This window comes from Lactuca sativa, chromosome 3, assembly GCF_002870075.4.
Source record: "Lactuca sativa cultivar Salinas chromosome 3, Lsat_Salinas_v11, whole genome shotgun sequence".
Classification (NCBI taxonomy): domain Eukaryota; kingdom Viridiplantae; phylum Streptophyta; class Magnoliopsida; order Asterales; family Asteraceae; genus Lactuca; species Lactuca sativa.
The window spans coordinates 153,552,654-153,562,456 of NC_056625.2; the positions used below are offsets into that span (position 1 = coordinate 153,552,654).

At 37.1% G+C, this 9,803-nt stretch overlaps 1 non-coding gene across 1 annotated transcript; it reads left to right on the forward strand.

The window, feature by feature from the left end:
- The first annotated feature begins 1,418 nt into the window (after positions 1-1,418).
- Positions 1,419-1,525, forward strand: LOC111896337 (small nucleolar RNA R71). Its single transcript, XR_002851870.1, has one exon. It is a non-coding gene; the product is annotated as a small nucleolar RNA R71 (small nucleolar RNA).
- Positions 1,526-9,803: the final 8,278 nt, after the last annotated feature.

Below are 9,803 nucleotides of genomic sequence, written 5' to 3' on the forward strand. Positions count from 1 at the left end.
TTGGAATTTCGGGGTCTTCTTCCATATCAAGTACCACAAAGTCCACGGGAAAAATAAATTTGTCGACCTTAATAAGGAGATCTTCACAAACACCTCTTGGTTGAATAGTCGTCTTGTCCGCCAAATGGATCTTCATATTAACAGGCCTTGGCTCCGGTAAACTCAGCTTCTTGAAGAAAGAGAAGGGAATTAAGTTGATACTTGCACCCGAATCGGTCAACGCTTGAGTGGCAAGTTCATTTCCAAATTGGCAAGGAATCATGATGCTCCCCGAATCGCCCTTCTTTTCTGGTAGCTCACTCAATACTATCTCCGCGACTTCAACTAAATCTTTTCTAGCAGCAAAGAGAACCTTTAACAAGTTAAAGTCCTTGGGTGTTTGAAGCATTGTTTCCACAAATGGAATGTTGACTTGAAGGTCTCGAACATGCTCCATGAAGGCTTTATACGCTCTAACCTTTTCACCAGGCATGGCTCTGAATGGGAATGGCAAAGGGGGATTTTAGGGCTTTGAGGGAATAACAGTTTTGTCATCAACGCATGGACTCATCGAGTCCATTAGAGGGACTCGGCGAGTCTGGTCGGGTTTAGCTGGAGCCGACTCTTCTGCCTTTTCTGTATTCACCTTGGAGATCTTCTGTGCAGGTGTGAAAGTTTCTTCATAGCTGGAAGTCACAACGTTCATATTCTCCATTCTCGGATTATTCTCGGTGTTACTTGGATGTTGACCCGGTTTTCTCTCGTTCACTTGATGTGCAAGTTGTCCTAGCTTCTTCTCAATGTTGAGAATAGATGCCTGCTGATTCCTTAGCATATTTCTGGTCTCTTGTATTGCAGCATCATGATCATTATGTCTTTTCTCGGACGCGGCTATAAATCTAGTGAACATCTCTTCTAAATCGGCTTTCTTTTCCATTATCAGTTCTTCCTTTTGATAAAATCCCCTCTCTTTCTGCTTGTATTTCTCCTCCTTAGCCTTCTTGTATTCTTCATACGGGAGCCATTCCTTCTTCGGTTTCCGCCAATTCTAATCATATCGATCACCGCTTGAGTAGAACACTTGAGCTTTCTTGTTTCCATTTTCATTTAAGTCACAATCCTTCGTGAGATGAGGCCCTCTATAGTTCTCACATCCAACTCGAATAGCATGGATTGTTTGATCCATTTTTGTCATTCTTCTATCCAAACAATCGAGTTTAGCCATCATCGCCGCCATGCCATCATTTTCCGAGTTCATTACCCCCCGACTTACTTCATTTCTTGGATTGTGGTATTCTCTAGAATGCTTAGAGAATTCTTCAATTAACTCCTTGATTACCGGGGGTGCCTTCTTTGTGAGTGGGCCTTGCGAGTCGAGCAATTTTCGTGTGGTGACATTGACTCCATCATAGAAGATGGAGACCTCTTGTTGGCTATTGAGGTCATGGTGTGGGCAATTTCTACGAAGAACTTTGTACCTTTACCAAGCTTCATAAAGAGATTCTCTGGGTTGTTGCTCGAAATTGGCAATTGCTTTCTTCAACTTAGCTATTTTGGAAGGTGGGCAAAAGTGGTCTATGAACTCTTCTTTCATCTTAGCCCATGTGGTGACCGACCCGGGAGGAAGTGATTTGAGCCAATCCTTTGCAGCACCCTTGAATGTGACTGGAAGCAAGCGAAGTAGCTGGGTCTCGTGTGGCACATTTGGTACATTGAAGTAGTCAGCCACATCATGTACTTCATCCAAGTGCTTGTAGGCGTCTTCGTGGTCTTTCCCATAGAAGGGAATCTCCTTGAGTTGGGCGAGGATATGACCCTTTAGCTCGAAAGTAGCGGTAGCGGGAATTGCGGGCTGCACAAGTCCCGGGCCAGTGTCATTGCGCATCCTCTTCTTCCATTCCCCCATGGGGACTTCATTGATATTGGCCATAGTGATAGCTAAATCGTCTTCAAAATCGGATTCGTGCACGTATGTAGGTTCTTCTTCTTCCTCGGTCTCGTAATCGGTGTCTTCTTTAATTGGGTCTTCGATTGTCAAAGAGGCGCTGGATGCTCCTGAATTGCTGCTCCTCTTCTTGCTGAAAACGGACTTGAGGTTCTTTAGTGGTGAATTCTTTGAAGAATCGGATTCTCCAACGGCTTTTCCTTTGCTCCTCCGTAATGCGGATTCCGGGTCTTCGAGAGGAGGGACCAGAGGTGTATCAGATCCTCGGGTCATGAAACAACTGTAAAAAAACAAAAAACGCGTAAAAAGAACAATAAATAAATAAAAATTAAAATTGTGAATCAGCGATGAACTCGCCGAGGCGGCACGAGTGCACTCGGCGAGTTGAAGGCAAAAACAGAAAAAATTTTCTAATTACTTTTAAAAACGGATTTTTATTAAAACTTATACTAATTACTAAATTACCTTAGAATTAACTTTGTGTAAGATAAATCCCACACAAAGGATCGATAAAAATAGAAATTAATGTTAATTTAGAACCGTTCCCCGACAACGGCGCCAAAAACTTGATAAGTGTGAACTCAACTAGTTTTAGACCTACTTTTAATTATAAGATAAACACATAAAGGTAGTGGACCTATCAATTGTGGTATAGCTAAATAAGTAGGGTATCAAACATAGGGAACGGTAAATTAAAACTAAAAACTAATTCTACCTAAATTAATTATTAAGTAGGGGTTTTCTCTAGGTTTACAAGACTAGAAACTTACTAACTATCACTTAAATTAAAAACTAGAAAAGCAAAGAATTAACTTGATTTAATAATGAGAAGGACTTCTGTTTAGTTCAACTCAATTGATCCTATGGTTGATGTTATGGTAATTGTGCAATGGATTAACTCTTTTGCTGGCTACCGACTCAAGTGATTAGCTTCGCGTTCACTACACTAACCCTTAGTGAACAAACTATCTCAAACAGTGATCAGTTGTCTAATTTAATTAAATTCACTAGATTAATTATTCGGGTTAATTTAGACTTGCAATAGTTAACTAATTTGGTCCTTTAGTTAACTTCTTGTTGATGGTCATCACACAAGCTCAAACATGAATTTACCTAATTTTATTATTAATTCTAGTTTCATGTTCATTAATCCTAGACATATGATAAAGTAGTCACGTAAACATATGAGGTTGATAATCAAAAGATGTTCATACTATTTAATTACGTTCCTATTAACAGAAAATTAATTATCATTCACACACAAGGTTCTTTAGCAAGCTAAAACTAACAAAAATCACCAACATTGAATTAATCCTACCAAATATCAAACCATAGTCTCAATTTTGTATCCCTAAACAGAAGTTTAAGAGTTTTAGCTCATGATTGAGGTAAATAAAAACAAATAAACGAATTTTAATTGCCTAACCATAATGGAAAACAAAAGATTAAGTAGAATGATGAAATTTGCCTCAAATCTCCTTTGGAATTGGATTCTAGGTTGTATCTTCGTTCTCTAGGGTTCTTCTGGCTCTTCAATCACAACTATCCTCTCCAGAAGGGTTCCAGCCTCTTTTTTTTTTTTTTTCGATTTGAGAAGTTATCTTTATATATGCGAAACGACTCGTCGAGTCTATTGCCGACTCGCCGAGTCCATCTCTTAATCCCCGTATACGATAAGTCTCTGAGTCTTTGAGTCTTTATCTTCTCGAATATTTGATCAGACTCGCCGAGTAGACGACCCTACTCGTCGAGTAGGTGTTGTTTTTGGTGGTTTTCTTCTTTGTTCAAATCTCGAGCTCTCGTCCGCTTCTCCTGCTTCCTTTTGCTTCCGAGCTTCACTTTTGGACTGAAAACACAATTCAAACACTTTTAAGTACCTTTTGTCCATGATATGCGATAATTTAGCTAATAAATGATAAAAAATCTATACTTAATATGAGCTAAAAATGCAAATATCAGTCACAAACCTATTGAAAATAAAAAAATCTATATTATTTAATCACAATGATAATGACGACTCATTAGTAGATCATGATGAATAGAGTTGCCGTTCTTTGTGGTGCATATGAATAATCCATATCAACATGAACTAGATCCATCATTCCTTCACTTGCCTCACATAAATATGTGATCAATGAATTAGTTATAATTTTCCAATGAACAAGATTTTCCTATACTATACAATGCGACATGTACAACACCAAGTATCTGTCCGGTTGGTAATGAGATTTCTTTTTATTTGATTAATTATGACAATACCACAAACGATATTATAAGAATAAAATCCATAATTAATATTTCTATTATCAGAAATGTAACCAACACTTTTATAAATGCCATTGCAAAGAAATATAAAATAAGGTAACCAAATATACCAAAATTTCACTTTTATTAAAAATAAACGAAAATTTGGAACTTGTCCTTATAACGCATGAAATGAAAACTATGTTTTCTAGAGATCTTCGAAGAGTAATAGCAATCTATTAATTTATCCCAACTCCTTAGTAGTAGCTCTAAATTATGATCTTTGAACCATGTGACCAAAACCCAATTCTCATGATCAGATTTAACTCTCTTTGCTTAAGCTTCATTCATTTTCTTAGCTCCTTTAATACCGTCAAAATATGATCATCACATCATGTATTAAGAGTTTATGAATAGGAACTTATAAAACAATGGAGTCAGATAATGGATGTACCTGAAGTCGAGCCACACGACTTGACTTTAGTATCTCTAAGATCTTTCATGCATTTTTGGACAGCTTTGTTTCCAATGTCCATTCAATTGGTAGTAGAAACAAATACATTCTTTGGGGTTAACACTTGAAATGATCCCATAACTAGTTTTTCCCTTTACCATACAATCAAGCATTTGGTCTTAGACAGACCCTTTCCATTGGCAAGAGAAATCTTTTCGGACCTTGAGCCGACCCTGGTGTAACGCCCGTAGATCCGACCTAGTCAATTTAGAGACGATAAGCATCAAAAGTGATTTTTTTGATAAAATATTATTTATAATGAATAATATTAACTAGGTAGTAGTGGTCGTGCCAAGGATTCCGGATATATAAAGAATGCCAAAATCCGAGTTATAACGAAGAAGTTATGACCTGTCGAAGTTTCGTGATAGAACCGGTACGAAACCACGTGACGTAAATAGTGAATTTACGGTAGAGCGATATCTAGCCTTAGTGATCTAAATGAAAGTCGTAGAATACGTTAAACCGAGAGCGTGCATAAAAAGAACGACTAAATCTGACTTCGTATGAGGAAGTTATGATTTTTCGAAGTTTCAACTTAGCAGTATGCAACCCAAAGTTCAAATATGAGATCGAGTGGTTTCTAGCCGAAACAATCTAAACGAGAATCGAAGATCTCGTTGATAGTAGTCTAACGGTAAAAAGATAGACGAAAATGGACATCAGATGAATGAGTTGTGAATTCTTAACAGAGTTAGTCTGTCCCAGCTTACTAAAAATAATATAATAAAAGTTGAATTCAAAATTAGCCGAACAAGTCTAAACGAGAGTTGTAGAGCATAATCTCACCTACGCGTGCATATAAAGAACTTCAAAAACGGAGCTCGTATGCGAAAGATATGAATTTCTGAAGTTCGGGGCACAAACCCTGACACTGTGTCAGAATTCATGACGTGAACTCAGAAGTGACGCCTTCCAGTGCAAGTGGACTGATGACATACACAATGACCTATGCCTGACTGAACTCACAACGTGAATTTTGAGATTCACGACGTGAATTCAGGATTTCAGCCCTATAAATAGCAATTGAAGGGCAGTCGGCCATGGTTGCTAATTCCCCCTCTCTCACTCCCAATACCCTCTATAGCTATCTTGAAGTACTCTCGAAGCCCCGACACCCGACACAAGTCCCGAAGCCTCGAAGATCCCGAGAAGAAAAGAGTTTTTGTCACACCCCGGCCGTCGGCGGAAACACCGGGCGGTGTAACGTCATTTCTCGTATCATAGTTATCAACTTCCTGAAAACACATGCAATTTAAAATACGTCAACATAAAGTTGGTGAGTCCACAGGTTTTGACTCCATATAAAATAATACATATTCCGAGTTTCAAAAGTATAGTTTTGAAAGTATTATTTTGACTCTCCAACGTTTAGTATATATATCCTAGGTATAAAAGTTTCCTTACCAAATAAGTATATACCTATAAGTCTCATATACTATAAATATAAGTGTTTGTAATTCCATACAAACAAAAATTGCTACGTATAAATCTTGTATCAATTCTATATGAGTAAAACCGCTATGTATAAATCTTATTTCAATTCTATACGAGTAAAACCGCTACGTATAAATCTATTTCAATTCTATACGAGTATGTGTGTTAGGTATAATTATCTACTTAATATACAAGTAGTATACCTACCAGTTTCTTGTACCTAGAGTATAAGTGTTTGGGAAACTTATACTTAACATTAATACTTGTATAACTAAAAAGTATAAAGCTTCTAACAATTTGCTACCATGAGTCCGTAACCGCGGCTATATGACTAGTTTCAAACCTCTGCTTGATGCTACAAGTTTCGCATCTTGAGATAGGTTCTACACGCTTCATCAACGTCGGAACAATAAACAAACAAAAGGACAGTTCGTCACTCGCACACGGTTTTGTCGTAGCTAGCAACCACGAGTGGGGTTGTCAACCCGTATCTTATTCATAGACGACTTCCTCGTTCACACGGGATTAACGGTTACAGGTCAGAGGATTTTCCCTAAGATTTCCAATCTTAGTTGATGAATACAATAGCTCATGTAGACTTGTCGAGTTCCGTTAGTTCTAGTAGTAAAATCATATTCGTGTCTAAATCCCTAAGCTATTAGACTATGCTTTTAACATTACTCCTAATATTTATAATACTTAGGTAGTACAACAACTATAATTAGAATTAAAACCAGGTTTTATCTTGACATAAAACCAATAATAGCAACATATAACATTTATAGTTTTATCTTGACATAAAACTAACAATAACAACATATCCAATTTTATCTTGACATAAAACTATTAATTGCAACATACTATGTAACTTAACATATAAAACTTCCGAATATAACTTCGGAACTATATCGCACACAAAATATATATAGAATCTTAAGTATAACTCAAGATCTACATTAATATATTAACATACCGATAAGTTGATAATAGTTGTATATATTCAAAATATTATATTTAGAACAACTATACCCCGGCTATTATAACTATATATTATCATATAGTCATAATAATAACATATATACAATGACTAGCATGCGTTTTCCCCCGAAATATTAGAAAGTGGGGCCGTGAAACTCACCTTAGTAGCGTGTTTATAGAATTTAAACGGTCAGAAGTTCGTCGTAGTCAAGCTCGGGAAGGGAGAACAGCCTTCGGAAACGAGAGAGAATGAAAGAAATGGTGTACTAAACCTTGCGGTCGAAATGGCTAATTATAGTAAGATTTTATGACACCCACGTCGTGAGTGTCATATAACTCACGTCGTGAGTCTCATGATTCACTCCGTAGACTTGCCGTTTGCGTCCCTAGCTTCGAAAGGTGGCCATGTGACTCCTCACGTCGTGAGTGTCATAAAACTCACGTCGTGAATTTTGGATCTTATCCTCTCGCAGCTTCTAGATTCCAATTTATGACAGAATTACTCCTCACGTACTGACTGTCATAAAACTCCCGTCGTGAATTGGATCTTATTTATCCTCTCGCAGCTCCTAGATTCCGAATCATGACAAAATGTCGTTAGCGTCATAAAAGTCACGTCGTGAATTAGCTAGTTTAGGGTTTTTAAAAGCTAAATCTTCGGAATGCCATAACTTTTGCATACGAACTCCGTTTTTGACATTCTTTATATGCACGCGTAGGTATTTATGAGCAATACAACTATCTTTTAGACTTAAATAGCTAATTCTAAGTCTATTTTAAATTCCTCTTATTATAGAGATTTATAGTGTTCGATTTATCATAACTTCTTCACGCAAAGTCAGATTTAGATGTTCTCTATATTTTTAGAATCGTGTGGATGTATACTTTGATTTGTATCATAAATTATGTATGAAAGTTCATACTTTATTATGAATTATATAGAAAGTTTATCATGTTAGTAGTTTAACAAAATCACATTACATGATTGGCATAATCACATGCGATTGCTTTTGACCTATTTTGACTGGTGTTACATTCTCCCCCCGTTAGAATAATTTCGTCCCGAAATTTATCTTATGGATGGGAACAGTTAATTACTTGGGTAAAGTGTTGTGTTTATGGCTTATCTCTTGAGGTAACTTGAGTTGGTATACGACAGAACCAAATCTTGCTAGAATTTCAAAGGTCCTATATACTGTGGGTTTAGCTTGACTTGTTTCCCAAATCGAATAACGGTTTTCCAAGGAGAGACCTTCAATATTAATTTATCTCCAACTTGGAATTCTAAAGGCTTATGTCTTACGTCAGCATAACTCTTTTGACGATCACGTGCTGCCTTTAATCTTAATTTGCACGATCTTTTGAGTTATCTCATGGATTATTTCTAGCTCGGCACATAAGGTATCACCTATATGTTCTCTGTCCAATTGTGTGTCTCCAACTTCACAGTGCAAAAACTACAGCTCCCAATTCAAGGTCATGGGTAGTGTAATTATTCTCATGCACCTTAAGTTGTCGTGATGCGTTGGCGATAACTTTTCCTCTTTGCATCAACACACATCCCAATCCTTGTTTTGATACGTCGCAGTATACGACGAAATCATCTGTCCCATCTGGAAAGGATTGGATTGGTGCACTTCACAACATTTTCTTTTGTTTCTGAAAAGCAGCTTCTTGGTTGTCTTCCCAGTTGAACTTCGTATCCTTCTGGGTTAGTGTTGGCTATTTTGGAGAAATTCTCTATGAATCTACGGTAATAGCCAGCAAGTCCTAGGAATTGACATACTTCTGTTGGCGTCTTTCGTGCTTCCAATTCTTAGTTGCTTCAATCTTGTAGGGTTGGACATGAATCCTTTTGTTACTAACTACATGTTCTAAAAACATGTACTTCTCTAATCCAAAATTCACATTCGAAGAATTTGGCGTACAACTTTTCTTTTCTTAGTAGTTCCAAGATTATTTGCAAGTGTTGACCGTGTTCTTCCTTGATTTATGAATATATCAATATATCATTGATAACTACTATCACAAATTTATCCAAGTACGGTTTGCAAACACTATTCACGAGGTCCATGAGCGGCGGTCAATCCAAAGGCTTAACTAGGAACTCTTAATTACCATACCAAGTCCTAAATGTTGTTTTCAGAACATCGTCTTCTCGTACTCCGAGTTGATGGTATCCTGATCTGAGATCTATCTTGAATCTTCTAAAATCTTCAAGTGTTTTATTCTATCAACCACCGTATCCAAGTTCAGTTGTGCATCAGCCTGACCATAATTAAACATAGGTGATCAGTCTACGTTTAGTTGTGGTTCGTCCCATGTATAATAAAACTCGACTAAGTAGTTTTGACCTAAAATCTTGCGTTGAATTCTTATCGAGGGTTTGGGTTTTCTATATTTTTGGTTTATACATGTGTTCTCATCGTGGGACTGAGTTTATACATAACTCTATATCTTTGTGTTTGTTGTATTCATGGGTATTATTAATTATTGTTTGTTACTTCAGGTCTAGCTGATAAGGCACCGGCCAGTCAGGACAGTTGAAAGGGCAGGATCATTTTAGCATATTGCCGTTCTGAAATCCAGCAACCCAAATCAACATGTCTATCCTTGTCACCGCTCCCGTAAGTAGTCCTTCAGTAGTATAATTTAATAATACTTTTTATTTGTAGGTTAAGGGATATACCTAAACCTAACAGAGTA